We start from the raw sequence: 23266 nt of genomic DNA, 5'->3' as shown, positions 1-23266 counted from the left end.
TTAATATTGACACTTTGGCTTTCTTTTGATTAGCATTTGCATTTTATATCTTCTTCCTCCTTTCTATGTTAACCATCTGTGTCTTTATATTTAAAGTGGGTTTCTTCTCAGAGTTAGTATGCAGCTGAGCCTTAAAAAAAATTCAAACTGACAATCTCCACTTTTTAATTGTTTAAACCTTTTATATGTAATGTAATTATTTATATGCTTAGGTTTAAATGTACCATCTTGCTAATTGTTTTCTATTTGTGTCAATTGCTTTTTCCTTCTTTATTTTCTTTTCCTGACTTCTTTGGATTTAGATATTTTTTCTGATTTCATCTTGCCTCCACTAGGCTTTTAGCACTTTTTAAAATTTTAGTGATTGCTCTATGAAATGTAATATACTTTTTAAACTTTTTGCAGTCTACTTACAATCATATCCTACTGTTTCATATACAGTATAAAAATGTTGCAACAGTACGTTTACCTTTCTCCCTTCCTTTCCTTTGTGTTCCTGTTATATTTTACTTCTACATATGCTGTATATCCACAATAATTGTTATTGTTACCATATAAAAATATATTTAATATTTAGTATATTTCAATTCTTACTGTACAAATATAAATATATTGTTATTCTACTATAGTCAGTAACCCTTTTTGACAACTTTACTGGAATATAATTGATGTAAAATAAAATACCCATATTTAAAGCATATAACTTACTAAGTTTTGACATAAGCACATACCTGTGAAATCAGTACCACAATCAGCATAACGCACATATTCATCACCTGCAAAAGCTTCCTTATGACCATATGTGATCTCTCCTTCTTCACTGTCTATTCCTGTTGAGATGATCATATGATTTTTTTTTTGATATAACCTATTAATATAGCAAATTACAGCTTCAGTCCTCTAGTCCTTTCTTATGGTTCTTTCCCTGGTCTTGAGTATTTTCCTCACATGCACGCACCTTTCAAAACTCAGCTGAATACTTGATGAGACCTTTTGCAGATCTCTGAACTTCTCTCATGCTTTAGCTCACTCCTCTCCAGGACTCTGCCCTGCAAACTCTAGCCATTTCGCCTTTTAGGACACCCAGCATCCTCTCCCCGACTCATGGAGACTAGCAGGCTCTGCTTGGGTTTTCCCTCCCTCTGCAGCAGCCTGGAAACTGAAAGCTCTAGGTGTATAGATAGCAACGTTCACACTCAAAGTTGGGAGAACTGTCTGGCCAAGGCTATGAGGATGGGTGGGACAGGCAGGCATCAGAGAGAGATAGGACAGTGGATTGAGGGGATTGCAGGGTAGAGGGATAGTTATTTGGGGGAGGGAGATTGGATCATTGTAAAAACCTTAGAGAAGAAGGTAAATAATGAAAAGCTGGGTTAAGGAAGGGAAAGGAACGTGTATTGAGCATAATTCTGGCTGCACAGGCTGACATAAAACCAGTGCTTCAGTCAGTCCAAAAATGATTTTATCCCAAAATTCACTCTAGGCCATTTGTGAACTAGGTGTTTCTCTTTAATCACTCTTTCTCCTCATGAAACTGAGTGTGACTCTTAGGGGCCCCTTAAACATCACTATGCTGTTGCTCAGAGGGAAACAAGTGTTACGTCTTCAGTAGGCCCCGATCCACTTAGGATCGAAGCTCCTTTAAGAACTCCAGGACCTTCTGGAACTGATTCAGATGCTACACTCCATGTCCTTGGCCACTGTATGTGGTAAGCCTGATTCCTCTTGCCTAGATTTCTCTAGAGAATCCTGCTTTTATACTAAAATAGTAGAACTCTGTAGACTCCTGGGAGAGTAGGCACTTGAGGGCGATTCTATTGCAGGAGTAGGGAAGAGGCTGATAGGCAAAGCATAGTCTTTGGTGGACGGTGCAGATGCGGGGTAGAAGGTTAGGCAGTTGGCCAAGCCACGGAGGTCCAACAAGAAGCAACGAGTGGAACATTGGCAACAAGTGGGGCCCCAGAGGGCAATCCAAGAGTCCGGCAGATGCAGAGAGGCCGTCAGCAGCCTGCATCAGGGTTGGCTGATGCAAACACAGAGGAAACAAAGATTAATCACTCTCCTGGGCTCCCTGTTATCCCTCCCGAGTGCCGTGCCTATCATTTGCTCATTGGGTCCAGAGTTTTGGAACACAAGATTATTGGCGCTTGGCGGAGACTAAATTATTCACGCATTCTTTGACTTACCAGCTTGTAGAAACCATAATTCTAGTCTTTACAGCCTTTATAGGAGCTCTGCGTTTGAATGGGGGAATCTCACAGATTAAGGGTAAAATTAGGAGCAGTGAGAGGCATTTAGGGAGAGGACAAAGGGAGTCTTCTCCCCTATGCATTATAAAACTTAAAACATTATGTTCAGGGATAAATAATGAGACAAGAAATAGATATACAAACAGATTATTTTTTCTTGAGTAAGCATGTGCTTCTTCTAGTGTCAGTGTTTCAGGGCTTTGGGGTTATGCATAATACCCTGTGTACATCACTACCACTGCATTTCCACACTGTCTAATAATCATTTATGCATCTGCCCCCCACACCAGACTGAACTGTGTGGATAGGAACTGAGTCTTATTAATCTCTATATCCCTAGCACCTAGCAGTGATGAATGATAAAATGTTCATCACTTTCTTAGCAAGCATGTGTTATTCCAGAAGTGCTTTGAATTAGAAATTCCTTCACAGCGAACATCAGATCTTTCTTTTCCAGTGTAAGTAGGAAATAACTCAGAACAATAGCTAACAGGCATTTAGCCTGTTGATGATGCTAATGATGACATCTAGTTTCCATGGCAACATGCACTTATCCTTACAGTGTTTCTTGGACTATGTGAAATTTGGAAGAAAAAATACATACTTCTTCCCACATTGTGAGAAAACCTTTTGTATTACAGTATTTCTGTCCATGTTCTCTTCTTTCTAAACGTGTTTATTCTGAGTAGTTGAGTCAGTGATGTACATACTGTGGACTATAATGAGGTCAAACCCAGAAATGCTATTGGTGGTGGTGAGGGAGAGAAGCAGAGAATAAGGGATGTGGATTTTAAAAATGCATAGGTGGCAAACTCATTTCAGCACACATTTCCTTCCTTTCTTTTTCTTTTCCTGCATTTTCCTTCTCTGATCCTCATAACTCAACTAAATCCAGCTCTCTTTAAACCTTGAAATCACTTCACTTTCTGCAGAGACCATGCTGAAAACTGTGAAGGGGGTATCTAAGCTGCTCTCCCACTCAGTCCTTTAGTAGCTCCCATCGCCTCAGCCACAGTGGAAGCTTGTCCGCTGGCCATAGGGAGCCTTTTTTTTTTGCGGCGGGGGTGGGGGTTGGTCACACCGTAGCTTGTAGGATCTTAGTTCCCCAACCAGGGATGGAACTCAGACCCTTGGCAAGAGAGTGCAGAGGCCTAACCCCTGGACCACAGGGAAGTCCCAAGCCCTTCCTTAAAGAGCCTTCAGCTACTCTTTGTCCTATCTCCCAGCTCCTCCACTTCGCATCTTATGAGCAAGCTCTTTTCAAGTCTCTGAACCCTGTTGGTTAACCTGGAATAAGTTACCCCTTTCTCACCTGATGAGCTTACGTTTATATTTCAAATCTTGCTTTAGGCCTTCCCTTCTCTGGGAAGTCACTTTGGATTCCCTCTCACCTCTGGTTTAGGTGCTGACCCATGTGCTCCAGAACACCTTGGGTTCCTTGTACAGTTGAACTGAGGCCACCGTACTGTAAACTGAATCCCTCAGTAGACAGTGAACACTTTTAGAACAGTGTCTTTAATCTTTAAGTCTCAAGCCTCAGGGTAATTTAAGGCTAATTGGGTAGGTTCTCAACTAATGCTTCTGAATGAATGAATGAAGTGGCCCAATAATACCTGGGACTCCTTATGCTCACGTTCTACCCCCACTAGAGTTGTTTTAATACATTAGAGAAGTGTGATGTTGAAACTTAAACCTGTGGGAGAGTCAGAACATGTAACATTGCTAATAGGTCCAAATCTAAGAGGAAGCATCTGCCTCAGGTCTTGGCAGATTTCCTTGCCTCCCTCTCTTCTGTTCTTTTATCCAACAGATGTCTGAGTACTGCAACCTCAAGATGATTAATAACTCAAGCGTTGGGGGAGGGCAGGAGTTTTGTACTTCTTACCAGTACTTTGGACTCAAATCTTTCCATTCCCATGTGTGATAACAATTTGATTTTCCACTGTTGAGGTGTGTGCCTATATGGTTTAACTATGAGTAACTGTTAAGAATTTATCATTACTAGTTATGGAAGAAATGGCAGGTGGGCTTAGGCTCCTGAGAACCAGCAGAGAAGAAGAGGGACCAGGAGTCAGAGCCAGTGGTAGAGGACATTTAGGAAAGGAAAGCAGTTGGTTTTGAGCAACCTGAAAACAAGACAGAAGCAGTCCAGTGTGTCTTTGGTTGATGTCCTTACTGATTTAGGCATCTAAACGTATGACCATGACCTTCTGGGAGGCCTTGAAGTTACCGTAAGGAGCTTGACATCCAAATGAAAACTTGTATTTTCTCAGTCAATTCATAGTAAAAATACAATTATTGGTATATGAGAGTTTCCATACTTAAAAGACTGGAAATGGATCTTGATAAACTAGTAGTTCTCATCCTGGGCAATAATTACACACTGATTTTGTATTTGTAAGCACCTTATAATGTACAAAGATCTTTTACTTACACTAATTTATTTTATTTACCACAATTCTGTAGGATAAGATAGGTAGGTATCGTCATTTTTCAGATACAGAAACTGAGACTTAGGCTGTGACCTGTATCTGGTCTCATGAGTTTGATTCCGATGAGATGAGGTTGCAAATTCCATGGGTCTTAGTCCAGTGCTTTCTTCTCTACATCACAAAGTTCTCCGTGGGGAAAAAAAAAACGTATCCAGAACCAAAGATAGAGAAAGATGGGACCGGATATAAAATACCCACTTCTGAAAAACCAAAGAAAAGAAAGAACAGGGCTGGGAGCAAGGTTGGGTTCTTCTGCCTGACAGTGGTATTGCAAACTAAGGGATTCTGGAAGTAAGATTTGGTTATGGAATTGAACAAAGGTACATTATGAACAACTAACCATAAATATTTGTGCTTTTAAAAAATCTTCCCCATTCATTAAGACGTGGTCTTTTTTGTTTTTGCATTCAAGACAGACCCAAAATTATGCTGTTGAAAATTTAGTTTTAGAATAGATATTAGAGGTAATTGAAAAGGTTATATTCCCAAGGTCATAGATCTAAGAATGAACTTCAAACTTTCATTGTAGTACCAAAGAAAGGAACAGATGTGACACACATTCAATAAAAAAATGTAGTGCCTTTATTGAATCATTAGAATATTTATTCTAGGCAGAAGCATAACAAAGAGTGTATAATTCCTACAGGAAAATCTGCATCTATCAGACCCAAACTGTGCTAATGTAAGCATTTTAAAATTGATCATCACACAGATGTAGAGAACAAACGTATGGACACCAAGGGGGGAAAGCGTGGAGGGGGTGGAGGTGGTGGTGGTGGGATGAACTGGGAGGTTGGGATTGACATGTATACACTGATGTGTATAAAACAGATAACTAATAAGAACCTGCTGTATAAAAAATAATAATAAAATTCAAAAAAAAATAAAATAAAATTGATCATCATCTCCTGTTTAGTTTAGTTAGAAGAGTAGGGAGTAGCAACCCATATAGAAATGGATAGTCTATGGAAGTCCTCCAAGTAGATAATAATAGAAATAACTATGATTTATTATTGTTTATTAAAGGCTATGTAGTCTACTAGGTATTCTATCTACTATCTATTTATATTATTAAGAAATTCCCCTTAGCTATTAAAATTAACCTAATTTTAAAAAAAAGCTTATATAAGAATTAACCCAGTTTTACCAAAAAAAAAAAAAAAAAAAAAAGAAGCTTAAATAAGCTAAATGACTTGTCCAAAGTCACATAGGCAAAAACAGTAGGAATAGAATAGGGATTTGAACTCAGAGGTGTCTGAACTATTAACGTTATTCTAGGTACTCCTAAAATAAGCAATGTGCAGTGTTCCCTGGAAACCTCTGAAACTGAAATCTAGGTCTGACTATTGTAAACACATCATCTTATTTTTAGCTGTCAATTCTGTGTACTTGATCCAAACTGAGAAAATTTGGGTGCATTCTAGATAGCAGTCACTAGGTGGAGCCAGTGTACTGAAAAGCTATCATAGGCTTTTTGGAGACCAGGGCAGGATTTATTCTTAGGAAGTCAGCAAAGGCTGGTTTTGATTGGAAAAGTGCTAAAAAGATCACTCCCTCTGACAGCTGGCTTTTTTTTCTTTTCTGGATAATGTAGATGAAGAGGAAGATGAGAGGTCTCTGGAGGTGTAGAGAATTGCTGGAGCTAAGAGCTATGTGGGATGAATGCATAATCAACGAATTCTGTTCTTTCCCAGAAGTGGTTTTAATAATCTGATGTGTGGCTAGGCTGGTGGGTTGTGGAAGCAGAGCACAATATCACCCTGCCCTGTGTGGTCTTCCTTCTCTTAGAGATTCCAGCCTTTCACATGATATAACACTGAGCATACCTCATTGTGTCTAGTGTTTCAAACTGAATATGTCTAAAATGATGATAGTGATGATGACAGTAATAACTGCTATTATCTTAGCATACATGTGCACAGTACTTTATAGTTTGTAGATCCCTTTCACTTGCATTCATTACTGAATGATGGACCCTCTAGCTGGGGCTGAATCAGAAGACATAAGGGCAGGCTTGGATGAAAAAGTCTAGGAAGATGTTATACTAGTCAGGGTTCTCCAGAGAAACAAAACCAAAAGGAAGATATATATATATATATATATATATATATATATATATATATATGTATAATATTGAGAATTCACTGAGGGTCAAGTTGTTCTTGTGCTTCCTGTCTCCTCCAGTTCTTTTTGCAACAGGACTGAGGAAAACAACTAGCCACCTGTAGAGTCATAAACAAAGATGCGTCAGGGAACAATATACTAAAGTTCACTTAGTGCTCTTCCCCAAGTTCCCTTGGAATCATGAGTTGTCTTTACCCAGATCCAGTGATTGGTTGCAGGTATGTTTCAGAGTTCACTCAGATGCTGGTTTGTGTTGTTTCCACTTCCTGTATCAGTACAGGCAGTCCTTGTTTATGTCCACAATGCATTCTTGGAAACCACACCATATAGGGATCTGTGGTAACGCAGATCACTCTCCCGCTCAAGACCAGTGTTTTAACTGAAGGTCATGGTCCCTTTTCAGTTTCTCAAGGTGCCCACATTTATTGGCTCATGGTTCCCTTTTGTCTTTAAACCCAGCAATGGCTGGTTTTATGGAGACCGAGACACAGAGAGAGAGAGACAGATTGATTTAAAAATTGGCTCCTGTGATTGTGGAGCTGGCAAGTCCAGAATCTGCAGGGTTGGCCCTTAGGGTGAAGACCCAAGGAAGAGTCCATGTGGATGTTGCAGCTCAGGTCCAAAAGCAGTTTGCTGGCAGAATTTCCTCTTCCCCGGGGACCTTGGTGCTTTTTTTAAGGCCTTCAACTGATTTGATGAGGCCCATTCACATTTTAGAGAATAATCTACTTTACTCAAAGTTTAAATGTTAATCCTATCTACAAGTTACCCTCACATCAACATCTAGACATGTTTGACCAAATATCTGGGCACTGTGTTCTAGCTGAGTTGACATATAAAATTAACCATCACAAGTATGCAACAAATTCTCTGCTGGACTTGAGGGGAAAATGGTTTTTGCTAGGGTTCAAAGCTGTTCATTTCAACTTCAGCAAAAGCCATATATACTCACCTTCTGTTCTGCCCCTGAAGTCTTGATAAGCTGGCACTGCTATTCTGCATAACTATACAAAATATTTTAATATAAATATATTAAAAAATCAAGAATTCTATAAAGCATGGCTTCCAACCTTATCGTTCCATGTTATGATTATTAGGTAGTTTTGAGATTTCTTTTTTGTAGAAGTACCTAGCAAATGCAAGTAATGAGTAAAGTGCTATTCACGTAGAGTATAGAAGCATCAACTACTATTTCTGAATGAGTCCCTCAGAGAGAATATGTTTGGATTCCCTCATTTTACAGATAAATGGAGACATTAAAAGAATAAAATGACTTGTCCAAGGTCACACACAGATATTTCATGAGAGAAGCCAGGTCTTCTGCCTGCAGTTTCATTGTTCTTCCTGTTGCACCATGGGCCACCATATAAACCTGCAATAACACGCACTTGCAGCACTACAAATGCCCAACCAGTTGTGCTGTGCAACATGTGTCTAAATATGACCAACAAAAATAGGAAACGTCAGTGTCGGGGGGGCAATGGTTAATAAAGAAAAAATACGAAAATGTTGAATCCTAGTCTTTCCCAATGAAGTGGAGATGCTAACTGGAATAAATCTCTCCTATACAGTGTGGCAAAGAGTGAGAGGAACATAACTGAGCCTGCGGCTCCTATGAGCACTAGGCTTAGTAATGGTGCTGTGCTATCTGCATGTAGCCTATCAAGTCCTAGCAGGTGGCTTTGTGTCTTCTGCAAACTGAGATATCCCAGGTACACACCACTACAAAAATTATGTATACAAAATAATTAAACAATTTCTGTAAATAATTCTGCGAATACTTCTAAGTAAGTGGGGGTTACAGATCGGAGGCAGTGGGGGTCTGATCAGTTTAGTCAGCCAGGGAATCTTGGCACCACATGCTGCCTACCAAGAGCCCCATTTAGACTGTTGCATCAGTTGAGGGAAATAATAAAGCTGACTTTGGATTAATATGTGGGGCTCTTGGAGAAAATGTGGTGCCACTTGAATATTCACAGTTTGGCCCCAAGAGAACTTACTTAAAAAGTGCTCTAAGTGAGAAACTTGAAGGAGACTGAGAGAAAGCAGACACCTTTATCAGAGTTGTAATAATAGCGGGGAAAGAGAAGTTCCCCATGTTGAATGGAGCATCTTTGGCTGGATGGAAAGGAGAGCAGTCTTCAGGTTTGTGAGCAGAAGCTACTTTACCTTTTATGATCGAGCCTAAGAAGTCATATAGTTCACTTCTGCCATAATCTTAAACTAATCCAGATTCAAGGGTTGAGAACCTAGACTTCGTATCTCAACGGGAAGAGTGTCCAGTCACGGGTAAGAGGATAGTATTGTGAATGTCTTTGGATAATACGATCCACTGTGGACCCAGAAGAGTGAAACATCATGGCTTTGTTCAAGGAATACTTCATAACATTGGCATTTCTTCTTCTTCCTTCTCAAAACAGTAAGCAATAAACGTTTTCTTATACTTTCCGGGGAGAAGGATTCCCGTAGCAAATCTGGCTAGGCAAATCTCTCAAAATCTTAGGGCCTCAATATTCTATTTTTCAAACGAGTACAATCATACTTTGCCTACTGCCAGGATGCTTCTTTCTCCCCACAACTCCCAGCTTTGTTGAGGTATAATTGACATACAACATTTTGTAAGTTTAAGGTGTACACCGTGATGATTTGATATACTTATGTATTGTGAAATGATTACCACAATAAGGTTGTTAACATCTCATCACCTCAGGTAGTTGCTATTTATTTTGGGGGGGTGAGAACATTTACAATCTACTCTCTTAGTCAATTTCCAAATTTCCAGTATATAATATGGTATTGTTAACTGCAGTCACCATGCTGTACATTAGAGTCCCAAAATTTATTCATCTCATAACTGGAAGTTTGTACCTTTTGGCTGACGTTGCCCCATTTCCCTCACGCTGCAGCCCACTGGCAACCACCAATCTATTCTCTGTTTCTGTGGGTTTGGAATTTTTAGATTCTACATATAAGTGAGATCATACACTATATGGCTTTCTCTGTCTGTCTTATTTCACCTAGCATAATGTACTCAGGGTCCATCAGTGTTGTTGCAAATAGCAGGATTTCCTTTTTCCTCATGGCTAAATAATATTTCATTGTGTGCGTGTATATATACATATATGTGTGTGTGTGTGTGTGTGTGTGTGTATGTATGTGCACCACATCTTCTTTATCCATTTATGGACACTTAGGTTTTATTCATATCTTGGCTATTGTGAACATGGGAATACAGATAATCTCTCTGAGATCCTGATTTCATTTCATTTGGATACATACACAGAAGTGGGATTGCTGGATCATATGGTAGTTATTTTTAACTTCTTGAGGAACCTCCATACTGTTTTCCCTTGTGGCTGTAACAATTTTCATTCCCACCAACAGTGTACAGGGTTTCTTTTTTCTCCACATCCTCACCAGCACGTGTTATTTCTTGTCTTTCTGATAATAGCCATCTCAGCAAGTGTGAGGTGATATCTCATTGCGGTTTTGATTTACAATTCCCTGTTGATTAGATGTTGAGCACTTTTTCATGTACCTGTTGGTATGTCTTCTTTGGAAAAATGTCTGTTAAGTTCCCCTGCCCATTTTAAGTTGGATTTAAATTTTTTCTTTCTTTTTTTCTTTTGACTATTGAGTTGTATGAATTTCTTATACAATTTGGATATTAACCCTTTATCAGATAGATGGTTTACAAATATCCCATTCTGTAGGTTACCTTTTCATTCTGTTGATTTTATTGTACAGAAGCTTTTTAGTTTGATGTAGTCTCACTTACTAATTTTTGCTTTTATTAATTGTGCTTTTGATATCATACACACAAAAAAATCAAGGCCAGTGTCAAGGAGATTTTTCTCTATTTTTTCTTCTAGGAGTTTTGCAGTTTCCTTATTTATATTTAAGTCTTTAATCCATTTCAAGTTAATATTTGTGAATAGTGTAAAATAGGGGTCCAATTTCATTCTTCTGCATGTGATTATCCAGTTTTCCCAGCACCATTTATTGAAGAGCCTATCATCTTTTTTCCCACTGATTATTCTTGGCGTCCCTGTCAAATATTAGTTGACTGTATATGTGAGAGTTTATTTCTGGGCTCTCAAATCTGTTCTGTTGGTCTGTGTGTCTATTTTTGTATCAGTACCATACTGTTTTGATTACTACAGCTTTGTAATATAGTTTGAAATCAGGACGTGCGATGCCTCCAGCTTTGTTCTTCTTTCTCAGAATTGCTCTGGCTATTTAGGGTCTTTCATGGTTCTGTCTGAATTTTATGGTTCCAGTTGTCTTTCTATTTCTGTGAAAAGTGCCATTGAAATTTTGATAGGAATTGCATTGAATCTGTAGATAGCTTTGGATAGTAAGGACATTTTAACAATATTAATTCTTCTGATCCGTGAATATGGATATCTTTCCAATTGTGTCTTCTTCAATTTCTTTCATCAAGATCTTATAGTTTTCAATGTATAGATTTTTCACCTCCTTGGTTAAATTTATTTCTAACTTTTAAATTAATTAGTTAATTAATTTGTTTATTTATTTATTTATTTGGCTGTGTTGGGTCTTCATTTCTTTGCAAGGGCTTTCTCTAGTTGCGGCGAGCGGGGGCCACTTTTCATTGCGGTGCGTGGGCCTTTCACTGCAGCTCTCTTTTTGCGGAGCACAAGCTCCAGACGCGCAGGCTCAGTAGTTGTGGCTCACGGGCCTAGTTGCTCCGTGGCATGTGGGATCTTCCCAGACCAGGGCTCGAACCCATGTCCCCTGCCTTGGCAGGCAGATTCTCAACCTCTGCGCCACCAGGGAAGCCCCTCTATTTTATTGTTTCTCTTTATTTCTTTTTCAGATACACTGTTTTTAGTATATAGAAATACAACTGATTTCCATATAATGATATTGTATCCTGCAACTTTACTGATTAGTTCTAATAGTTTTTTGGTGGAGTCTTTAGGATTTTCTATATGTAGGATTATATCATCTGCAAACAGAGACCATTTTACTTTTTTCTTTCCAATGTGGATGCCTTTTATTCCTTTGTCTTGCCTGATTGCTCTAAGACTTCTAGTACTATGTTGAGTAGAGGTAGTGAGAGCGAGCACCTTTGTCTTGTTCCCGATCTTAGAGGAAAACCTTTCAGCCTTTCATAATTGACTATGATTTTAGCTGTGGGCTTGTCATATAAAGCCTTTTTTTAATGTTGAAGTGCATTCCTCCTACACCCAAACTGTTGAGAGTTTTTATCATGAAAGGATGTTGTATATTGTCAGATGCTTTTTCTGCATCTACTGAGATGATCATATAATTTTTAACTTTCCTTCTATTAATGTAGTTTATCACATTTACTGATTTGCATATATTGAACCATTCTTGCATTCCATGGATAAATCCCACTTGATCATGGTGTATGGTCCTTTTAATGTGCTGTTGAATTCAGTTTACTAATATTTTTTATTGAGAATTTTTGCATGTATATACATCAGGGATTTTGCCCTGTAGTTTTCTTATAGGGTCCATATCTGGCTTTGGTATCAGGGTAATTCTGGCCTTGTAAGATGGGTCTGAGAGTGTGCCACCTCTTTGATTTTTGGAAAGAGTTTAAGAAGGATTGGTTTAATTCTTCTTTAAATATTTGGCAGAATTAACCAGGGAAACCATCTGGTCCTGGGCTTTTCTTTGTTGAAAAATTTTTGATTACTGACTCAATCTCCTTATGTGTTATTGGTCTGTTCACATTTTCTGTTTCTTTATAATTTAGTCTTGGTAGGTTGCATATTTCTAGGAATTTATCCATTTCTTCTAGGTTATACAATTTATGTTCATAGTAATCTCTTTATGACCCTGTGTATCAATTTATGTTCATAATAGTCTCTTTATGATCCTGTGTGTTTTTGTGGTGTCAGTTGTAATGTCTTCCGCTCTCATTTCTAATTTCATTTATTTGAGGCTTCTCTCTTTTTCTTAGGCTAATTAAAGGTTTGTCAATTTTGTTTCTCTTTCCAGAAAACCAGCTCTTAGTTTCATTGATCTTTTCTATGGTTTTTCTGGTCTCTATTTCTGCTCTGACCTTTGTTATTTCCTTCCTATTGGTAACTTTGAGCTTAGTTAGTTCCTGTTTTTCTAGTTCCTTGAGGCATAAAGTTAGGGTGTTGACTTGAAATTTTCCTCTCTCTTTTTTTTTGGGGGGGCCACACTGCATGGCATGTGGGATTTTAGTTCCCCGACCAGGGATTGAACCCACGCCCCCTGCAGTGGAAGCGTGGAGTCTTAACCACTGGACTGCCAGGGAAGTCCCTCTTTTTTTCTTAACATAGGCATTTGTCTCTATAAACTTCTCTCTTGGAACTGCTTTTGCTGCATTCCATAAGTTTTAGTATGCTGTGTTTCCATTTGCATTTGTTTCAAGTTTTTTTTTTATTTCCCTTTGGTTTCTTCTTGACTCATTGGTTGTTGAGAAGTGTGTTGTTTAGTTTTCACACATTTGTGAATTTTCTAGCTTTCCTCCTGTTATGATTTCTCATTTTATGCCATTGTGGTTGGAGAAGATCTCTGATATGATTTCAATCTTAAATTTACTAAGACTTGTTTTGTGATCTATCAGTGATCTATCCTGGAGAATGTTCAGTGTGCATGTGAGAAGAATGTGTTTTTCCGCTGCTGTTGGATGGAATGTTCTGTCTACGTCTCTTAGGTTCATTTGGCCTAAAGTATGGCTTAACTCCAACATTTCCTTACTGATTTTCTGTCTGGGTGATCTGTACATTGTTGAAAGAGTTATTGATGTCCCCTACAATTATTGTATTGTTATTTCTTTTTTCCTTCAGATTTGTTAGTACTTGCCTAATTTGCTTAGGTGGTCTGATGTTGGGTGCATACATATTTACAATTATTATAACCCCTTGGTGAACTGACCCCTTTATTATTATTATCATCATATAATGACCTTCTTTGTCTATTATTACAGCTTTTGAGTTAAAATTTATTTTGTCTCATATAAGTATAGCTACCTCTGCTCACTAGGTTGCCATTTGCATAGAGCATCTTTTTCCATCCCTTCACTTGATCCCTCTTGTGTACCTTCTCTTGATCCTGCAAGGTACTGAGAGGTGTTCCTTTTGGTTTCTCAAGGGCAATGCTGAAGCTTAAGTTTGTGGTCTTTCCCTGGCCTGCAGATTTAGGTCACCTTTCTGTGTGTGCTCACTAGCTATCTGCCAGGGCAAGCTCTTGCTGCCATCAGGAGTGCACACAGATCCAGCCACAGGGTAGGCGTGCGTGTACGTGAGGCACGTGGAGCTTTGGGGGGATCCATGGGCAGAGCACCCCAATGGCTCATGCGAGGGCTTCTTGATCGAGTCCATGATGCCTTCAGTAGGATCCACATCCCTTTAATGCCCTCCCAGAATTCTGTCTGCCGCTCTCCCAGCCTCTTCATGCCTCCTAGTCATGCAGATCATGACAGTACTCTGGCCGGGGTGAGACAGAAATACACTTCCTTGGCAGAGTCCTGCACATCTGTGGAAGCCAGGTACTCACTCGCGTACTCTCTCTCCCCTTCGGTAGGAAACAGATGGTCTCTCTTGGCGCTGAGCTGTGCTACTTTGGGGGAGGGGTGACATGGGTAAAGTCAAGTTGTTCCTCTTACTATCTCCAATGCATCCAAATTCGTGTGTGTGTGTGTGTGTGTGTGTGTGTGTGTGTGTGTGTGTGTGTGTATATATATTTTTTTTTTTTTTGCTGGAACTTCACTGGACCTCTGGACTTCCACAGAGGCTCTCTTATCCATGGGTGATTCTCTAAGACAGTGTTCTCCAGAGGCTCCTGAACCATAGCTGAGAGGGGCTGGATTCAGTCTGTGGGCCACTGCAGAGTCCACAGCCTGGGACCAAGGTCTGTATGCCTATTGCCTGGTGCCTGGGTGGGTGACTCCTCCCGAGTCCCTTGGCATATGGTGCTGGATCCCACAGCTCCCACAAAGACATTTTTGTGAGTGGGTGTATGCCAACCTGCTGTTGTTGAAGGGGTAATACAAGTGAGGGATGTCTTTCAGCCATATTGCTCACAGGAGGCTTTTGAAGGTCATGATAGAATACCTATAAAAATTACTTGAAGCTGGTAAAACACCATTCATATTCATCTGTTCAATCATCCATCCATTCATCCACCCAATCACCATCAATTCACCTTGATCAACCTATTCTTTTTTTTTTTTTTTGCAGTACGCGGGCCTCTCCCATTGAGGAGCACAGGCTCCAGACGCGCAGGCTCAGCAGCCATGGCTCACAGGCCCAGCCGCTCCGCGGCATGTGGGATCTTCCCAGACCAGGGCATGAACCGGTGTCCCCCGCATCGGCAGGCAGACTCCCAACCACTGTGCCACCAGGGAAGCCCCAACCTATTCTTTCATTTATCAAATACTTATTAAACATGTACAGTATGTCAGTCTCTGTACTATGGCATGGACTCAGTGTAAGGAATTATTGGTTCTCTGATGAATATTCCTGAAAACCACTTTCTGAAGCAATGCCAGTAAATTAGAATCAGTACTCTCTCAGAAATATTTAACCAGTGTGTACAGACTAATTGGTCACTAAAGGTTAATGTCTTATTTTAATGTTCCAGTTTAACGTTTCAGCTTCTTTATCAAAGGTAGTGAAATTTTACAACCTTTTCAGAGGAATTCTGCTTTCTGCAATAGCAATACAGATAAGCTCAAATAATCTGCTTTGCTTGATCTATCGCAAGTAGCTACTTACCTGCTCTGTTGGGCCAGAATCGTAGCTTTGTTATCACAGCATTTTCTCAATGTTATACATCTTTTAATGGCTGTCTTCCAGCGTATTCTTGGGTTCACATTGTAGTACAGCGTTTCTTAATTTATAAGCAGACTGAGAATTAATTATTTACAATTTGTTTAAACAACCGTATTGTAGACCTGTAGTATGAGATACAGTAGCCAAGGTAGCAAAACCTACAACAACTTTTTGTTGTTTTATTAATTACAAAATATCATCACCACCCAACACCAAACAAATCCCTTCTGTATATATTATAAGAATTCTGTGAAATGTTATTGCAGTTCCATCTATCCCAGATCTCCACACAAATAAATCTTTGCAAGAACGTTTAGGCCGGTGTGATGTGTAGTGGTTAAGAGCATGGCTCTGGAGGAAGACAGATTGGGTTTGTATCATGGCTCTGCAGATACTAGCTGTGTGACCTTAGACAAGTTACTTATCTTCTTTAAGTGTCAGTGTCTCCGTCTCTAAGATGTGAACAGTAATACCTATTTATGTGGCTGCAATTGAGAAAACTAGAGAAAGAACGCTTATGAAGCTCTGGTAAGATTCTTTGCCTAAGGGCTCCATAAATACTGGTTTTTAGTATCTGTGTTATTTTGACTAAGCGGAGGGGAAGAGGTACCATGCAGTTCTTATTTTTTCTACATTTTAGCGGTAGATTATTTTGTGGTAATATATTTTGCATGTTTCATATAGAATTAGGTTCAGCTGTGAGTTACAGAGGGCTAAAACAACAGTGGCTTTAAAGATATAGACCACCCCACTTTCTGTATAAAAGTTAGGCTCTCCAGGGCTGGTGTGTAGTGGTTCTATTCCCTGAAGTTTCCAGGAATCAAGAATCCTTAGAGTTTACGCCTCTGCCATCTTGAGGTTTCAACCATTGTCCTCATGACCTAGGATGTTAGCTAGAGCCCCAGTCACCATCTTAAGATGCAGAGTGGAGGAATACTTGAAAAAGAAAGTGGATGAAAGCAAAGGATATGACAGTGACCTTTTGAGGGAGGTCTCCAAATGCTGCCACGTATTTTCATGTTTATCCAATTGTCCAGAATCTAGGCACATGTTCAGACTTAGTTGGAATGGAGGATAGAAAACGTATTCTCTGTTCTGAGTGGATATTTGTTCAGCTTAGGATTGCAAGTCCTCCTACTGGGAAGGAATGGAGAGAACGGATACTGGAGAACACTGGCAGACATCTCGCACAGTATGTAACCTGTGTATTAAACAGACTCAACTCATTGTGGTATAAATGTGAATGATTTATTTGTCCAATAACTTCTACTACCTTTGCTCTGCTCAACCACCTTTTCCTCCTGGGAGCCAGCTCTCCTAATGATATTTCAGTCTGGTTCCTTGTACTTAGTCGCTCTGGGCTCTTCAGAACAGTCTCACTTCAGTTTGTGAGCCCCAATCTCTTCATTTAAAAACATCTATCTGAAATTAAGTTCAAAACTCTCCTCCTCCTCCCCCCAGTTCATGCTGGATTAGTAGTTCCAGGGATCTAGAGGTTAGAGGCACCTGGCACCATGGGCTCCCTTTCATCTTCCCCTTTCCTTCTCCTACTTACCTCTCTGAGACTGAGTCAGGGACAAGCATAAGGGACACAGATGGTGACCTCTTCCTACCTTTCTTTTGACCATTCTCACTGCTCTGGCTGGTTGCTTGAAGGCCCAGTGGAAGCAGTAGGGATTGCTTTAAGCCTTGCTGATGCGTCTCCATCCTGCATGCTCCATTGGCATTGGTAGTCCTTTGTAAGCTTCATGGCCATCTGCCCTTCATGGCCTCCTACGCGGGGTCTATAGCCACTTGTGGAATCTATCTTCTGCATGCCTCAGGAAACAGGAACCCAACGGGACCATACGCCCCTCTCAACCAGGCTACGCCCTGGTGCCCTGCTCTGTGGTGTTCTTTCTCCTGCACTGGCGGCAGGTCAACAAGCCTGGTGGCCTCAGACTGCTTAGACATCTGTTGACTGAAAGAAAAACGTACAGTGTAAGAGTTGTAAGTTTCAGTTTTATTCAGGGACTTCACTGAGGACTGTTGCCTGGGAAACAGCCTCTCAGTAGCTCTGAGGGGATTGCTCCGAAGAGGTAGGAGAAGAAGCCACTATGTATATATGATTATGGCTAGGGAATGCGTGCAATCACATATACATCATGAGGAACAGATTTCTCAGTTAATAGTTTTAGTGAGTTTCTATGTATGGGAAAATGTAGGAATCTGGGTCCATTAAAATTTTTTCCTGAAATATCCCTAACTATCTAAGGGTGTTTTTCCAAAGCACAGAGTGCCTTATCTTGTTTTTCGTCCTGAATTCCTTTCAGGGTGTCCTGGAGGTCAGCGACTGCAGTGGGTGATGACTCGATCCTTGGAGAACTGGATGGTGAGCAACAGTCTTTGCTCTACACACTCAATGGGGGCAAGTCCTGCCCCCTTCTTTTTTTTCTATTGTGGTTAAATATATAAAAACACAAATTTGCTATTTTAACCTTTTTTCAGTGTTTAATTCAGTGGCCTTAATTACATTCACAATGTTGTACAACCATCACTACTATCTATATTTCCCAAAGTGTTTCCTCACCCAAACACCCGTACCCGTTAAGCAAAAACTCTCTGTTTTCCTCCCTTCATCCCCTGATAACCTTGAATCTACTTTGTGTCTCTTTGAATTTGCCTATTCTAGGTATTTCATATAAGTGAAATCATACAATATATGTCCTTCTTGTTTGGCTAATTTTACTTAACATAATGTTTTCATGGTTTATCCATGTTGTAGCATGTATCAGAAGTTCATTCTTTACTGTGGTTGATTAACATTCCATTGTATGTATATAGCACATTTTGCTTATCCATACTTTTTGGCTATTGTGAATAGTGCTGCAAAGAACACTGGCATACAAATACATGTTTGAGTTCCTGTTTTCAGTTCTTTTGGGTGTATATCTAGGAGAGGGATTGCTGGGTCATCTGGTAATTTTATATTTATCTTTCTGAGGAACTGACAAACTGATTTCCACAGCATCTGCACCAGCAATGTAGTAGGGTCCTAATTTCTCCACATCCTTGCCAACACTTGTTATTGTCCCCTTTTCTGATTATAACCATCATAGTAGGCATGAAGTCATATCTCATGCATTGTGGTTTTGATTTACATTTCCATGATGACTAATGATGTGAAGCATCTTTTCACGTGCTTGTTGGCCATTTGTATATCTTTGTTAGAGAAATGTTTATTCAGGTCCTTTGCCCATTGTTTTAAAGTGGGTTGTTTGTCTTTTGGGGACTCTTACCTTCTTGTAGCTACTACAGTGAGAGAAGAAAGAGGAGAGCTTCTCTTCAACCTGCTGAGTTATCCAAGAAGTCATCTTCTCACACCTCTGGTCTTCCTCTTGTGGCTGTTTATGAATCAGTTTGGGCTCTGTTTTCTCTGAAGTTGGAGGAGGGGGTGCAGTAATGTGATGCTCACAGCAAGAAGTAGGCTTTAAAAACTGCATTCCTGGTATTCACCTCTGGAGGTTCAAGAAGGTCTTAATCAGATCTTACATGAACCTGTTTCACTTATGCGTAGAATAATCCAGTCTCAGGACAGGAAGAGACCTTAGAGCTCATCAGGTCCAGCGCCATGATTTTACAGATGTGGCCTCGCAGGTCCTGAAAGGTGAAGTAGCTTTGCCCACTGTTTTGCTAGTTTAGAAGTGATTTTTTAAAAGCCTGGTTTGTGTGTCACTATGACTGGTTGTGAAAGTGTGCCTTCCCTTTCGGTAATCTGGAAGAGGAACACATTAGAGATACGACCTATTTCTGTTTTCCCTTCTCCATGTGACAGAGGTTCAAGGGGAAAATATTTTGCTGTCATTTCTAACATATGGATGGTTTCTTGGCTTTTGGGGATCAGGCTGTTGTACCAAGTGAATACAGATGAGCATTACGCTTGCCTAGTACTCTGCTCTTCGCAGGGTGGTAGCATTTTCTTTCTTTCTTTCTTTCTTTTTTTTTTAAAGCAAAGCTTTTATTTATTTATTTTTATAAACTTTATTTATTTTTGGCTGCGTTGGGTCTTCGTAGCTGCGTATGGTCTTTCTCTAGTTGTGGGAGCAGGGGCTACTCTTCATTGAAGTGCATGGGCTTCTCATTGTGGGGGCCTCTCTTGTTGCGGAGCAGGGGCTCTAGGCACGTGGCCTTCAGTAGTTGTGGCATGCGGGCTCAGTAGTTGTGGCGCATGGGCTTAGTTTGCTCAGTGGCATGTGGGATCTTCTTGGACCAGGGCTCGAACCCGTGCCCCCTGCATTGGCAGGCAGATTCCTAACCACTGCACCACCATGGAAGTCCTGGTATCATATTCTTACAACATCCTGACAATTAGAGAGCAAGTGAGTATTCCTACTGGATGGGTAAAGACATGACCAAGATCATCAGTAAACTGGGGGCAGCTTCCAGTGCAGATGACAGCCCCTCATCTCTGTGAAGGTAGTCTGGCTGTCACCCTACTGATGATCAGCAGGCTGCAGTGGAAGGAACATGAGGATGTAGAGTCAGAGATCTCAGGCCCCATTCCCCTGACCAACTGCTACCTTAGGCAAGTCACTTTATCTTTCTGATTCACAGTCTCCTCACCTGTAAAGCGGAGACAAAAGTAACACTGATCTATCCAATTGTTGTGGGAATCAAGACAGAAAGCCGAATTAAAGTCTTTAATGAACATAGAGAGTTATACAAATGTTAGTGATTTCTGTTTTCTGGCTGTCTAGGTAGGGGGTCACTTTGTGTATTATAGATAAGACTTTGTAAGGTTTAATGACATTAGAAGCTTAGGAGAGTTTCAGAGGACTCCTGCAGCAGAAAAGATGACGTGCTCTTCATCCTTAGGTCTTATCCTAACCGTAACCATTGTTATTTAGAATTCAACAGACATAACAAGCTAAGTCTTCTTGAAATATTCTCCACTTTGTAAATACAAGCTTGCCTTTTACAGTTCTTTCACCCTCGGAAAGATGCAACGTTTAACCCATTCCACCTAGCATTTGAAAGGTCAGTTGTGAAAATCTGAAAATCTTTCTAACACACAAATCCAGTCACAACGCTCTTATTATTAAAACCTTTTTACTCCCCGTGGCTCACAAAGTCCAAATTCCATAGCTGCAAATCCTTTTCCTGTCCAAGTGGATGAGAAATATGTAAATAGATCTGATAATCAAACCCATGCCCTGGGTGTGCAAGGCCTACCGCGGTCCAGCCCTGGTCTGTGTGCTCAGTCTAACCTCCCGCCTCTGGTTCCCACACACCCACAGCACGGGCACAGCCCCTCTTACCTGGGACCACAGATGCCCGCCTGTCCTGGCTCTTTGTTTGCTGGGCCTGCCTCAGCTGCACAGATGCCCTGCTCCCTCGTCACTTTCGTGTTTACCCTTTAAGACGCAGCTCAGAAGCCACGTCATCTGTGAAACCACCTCTGACCTCTTCTTCCTCACAGGGAGGATTAATCATTCTTTCTCTGTGTGAAAATAAGCATTTCCCACGTGATTCTGTCTTTTGTTCTATTTCATTTGAGATTTTGTCTAGCCATTAGTCCTCCAGCATTTTGAGGGCTGGGCAGAATCTTCCTCTTTGTCTCTCTGCACCCTAGTGCCCAGTGCCATATGTGGAAACATCAGGTGCTCAATACATGTTTGCCGCATGAAAGTTTGCGGAAGACCATAGGGCAAGATACACTGATGAGATAAACGGGAACTTGTTCGTGTTGTCTGATTTAAAACTTGCCAGCAGTCCCTAGAGCCTGGAACTATGCCCATCATTGCTTTGGGTCTCCATCCCCTCCGTCCAAGACTGAAAAGATTTCTCCCTTCTCTAATCATTAATTAGACATGAATGAGACAATACAACAAGGCCACCCTCCTGACCTCTGGTGTAGCCAATCAGTCTGTTAATTGGAGAGACAGGGCCTGTGACACCAGCAAGCTGTGTGACTGTAGCCGATCTCTCCTAGTCTCTGGGCTTCAGGTTTTGGAATCAGGGAGTTAGACTTCATATTCTCAGAGGTCCCTCTCAGTCCTGACTATCTTCTACATGGTTGATCCTGGGAAAGCTGAATGAGGCAGAGGACAGGTAAATATATTTCAGCTGGGGTAGACACAGTGGCAGGAGAAGGGGCAGGATCGGGGTAGGTCAGGTATCAGCATGAAAACCCTGGCATTCCTTCGAAACTACAGTGTCCTGGGAATTCCCTGGCGGTCCGGCGGTTAGGATTCCGCGCTTCCACTGCAGGGGCCCAGGGTTCCATCTCTGGTCGGGGAAATGAAAGCCACGCGGTATGGCCAAAAAAGAACAAAAAACCTAGAGTGTCCTGTTGTTGTTGTTGTCTCCTCGTTCCTCTCAGCACAAGAGTAACGGCTTCTAGCTCAAAACGCCTTCTTCAGAATGCTAACCGCTTCCCCATGATGCCCCCTAACCCTGGAAATGTTTCCTCACACCTGGTCACATGATCCTTCCGAATATCCCCTACCCACCCTTTGAGCTCTGTGTGCTCTTTTCTGCACCTCCCCAGAATCTCAACAAGTTAATGCCTATGAGATCAGAATGGGAAACAGCGGAAGGGTCAGATGAAGTCTAGCATATACTTACTTGGATGAGAGCAGAGGAGTCAGTGAAGAGGAATAAGAATGGGAGGTCAGTGAGCTCTCTGGATAGAAAAGAGGACGTGGAAAAAGGGAAGGGTCGGTGTTGGGAGGGAGGGCTGGGGAATGAGACAGACTTAGGAATTTTACTGCAGGTCTGTTGTACGGCAGCTTTTTTTTTTTTAGGAAGGAGCTTTCTGAAAGAAAATATAAGGTATGAGGATTGCACACCAGCACACAGGGTGAGGATAAGAATATTTCAAGAGCATAGAGTTAAATATTTTACAAAAGGCATTGTATTAATTTTGGTATGTCTTTTATTAAGTGAAAAGTAGAGACATTTATTGGATGGACTGGCTATAATTAAATATTTAGATAAATTCTAATATTTATTGCTCCAAAAGGGACAAAGTCCAACAACTAACCAAAACTGAGAAGCCTGCTATCAAGAAAAGGGCTAAAAGAAACATTTTGTCTTCTTTTATTTATTTATTTATTTTTGGCTGCCTTGGGTCTTCGTTGCTGTGCGCGGGCTTTCTCTAGTCGTGGTGAGCGCGGGCTACTCTTCGTTGCGGTGCACTGGGCTTCTCATTCCGGTGGCTTCTCTTATTGCGGAGCATGGGCTCTAGGCGCTTGGGCCTTAGTAGTTGTGGCACACAGGCTTAGTAGTTGTGGCGCACGGGCTTAGTTGCTCTGCGGCATGTGGGATCTTCCCGGACCAGGGATCAAACCCGTGTTCCCTGCATTGGCAGGCGGATTCTTAACCACTGCGCCACTACGGAAGTCCCAATGTCATGAAGCTTTTGCCGCATGTTTTCTTTTTGAATTTTATTTTATTTTTTAATTTTTATTTTTTTGAAATTTATTTTTTATACGGCAGGCTCTTATTAGTTATCTATTTTATACATATTAGTGTATTATGTCAATCCCAATCTCCCAGTTCATCCCACCACCACCCCACCGTCCACTTTCCCCCTTGTCTTCTTTTATTATAGTGAAGA

The 23266-nt window shown here is 40.8% G+C and overlaps 1 protein-coding gene across 1 annotated transcript in view; it reads left to right on the top strand.

The window, feature by feature from the left end:
* The window catches only part of GRIN2B (glutamate ionotropic receptor NMDA type subunit 2B), a 581922-nt gene that overhangs the window by 2276 nt on the left and 556380 nt on the right, over window positions 1-23266 (top strand). Inside the window, exon 2 of the mRNA XM_067695747.1 lies at window positions 17979-18037. The gene's annotated coding sequence lies outside the window, so the exon portion shown is untranslated. The remainder of the gene's footprint in view (window positions 1-17978; window positions 18038-23266) is intronic.

The sequence above is a fragment of the Pseudorca crassidens genome, chromosome 11 (assembly GCF_039906515.1).
Source record: "Pseudorca crassidens isolate mPseCra1 chromosome 11, mPseCra1.hap1, whole genome shotgun sequence".
Taxonomy (NCBI): Eukaryota; Metazoa; Chordata; class Mammalia; order Artiodactyla; family Delphinidae; genus Pseudorca; species Pseudorca crassidens.
The sequence above is the reverse complement of the archived record's forward strand: the minus strand, read 5'-3'. Positions and strand labels throughout refer to the sequence as shown.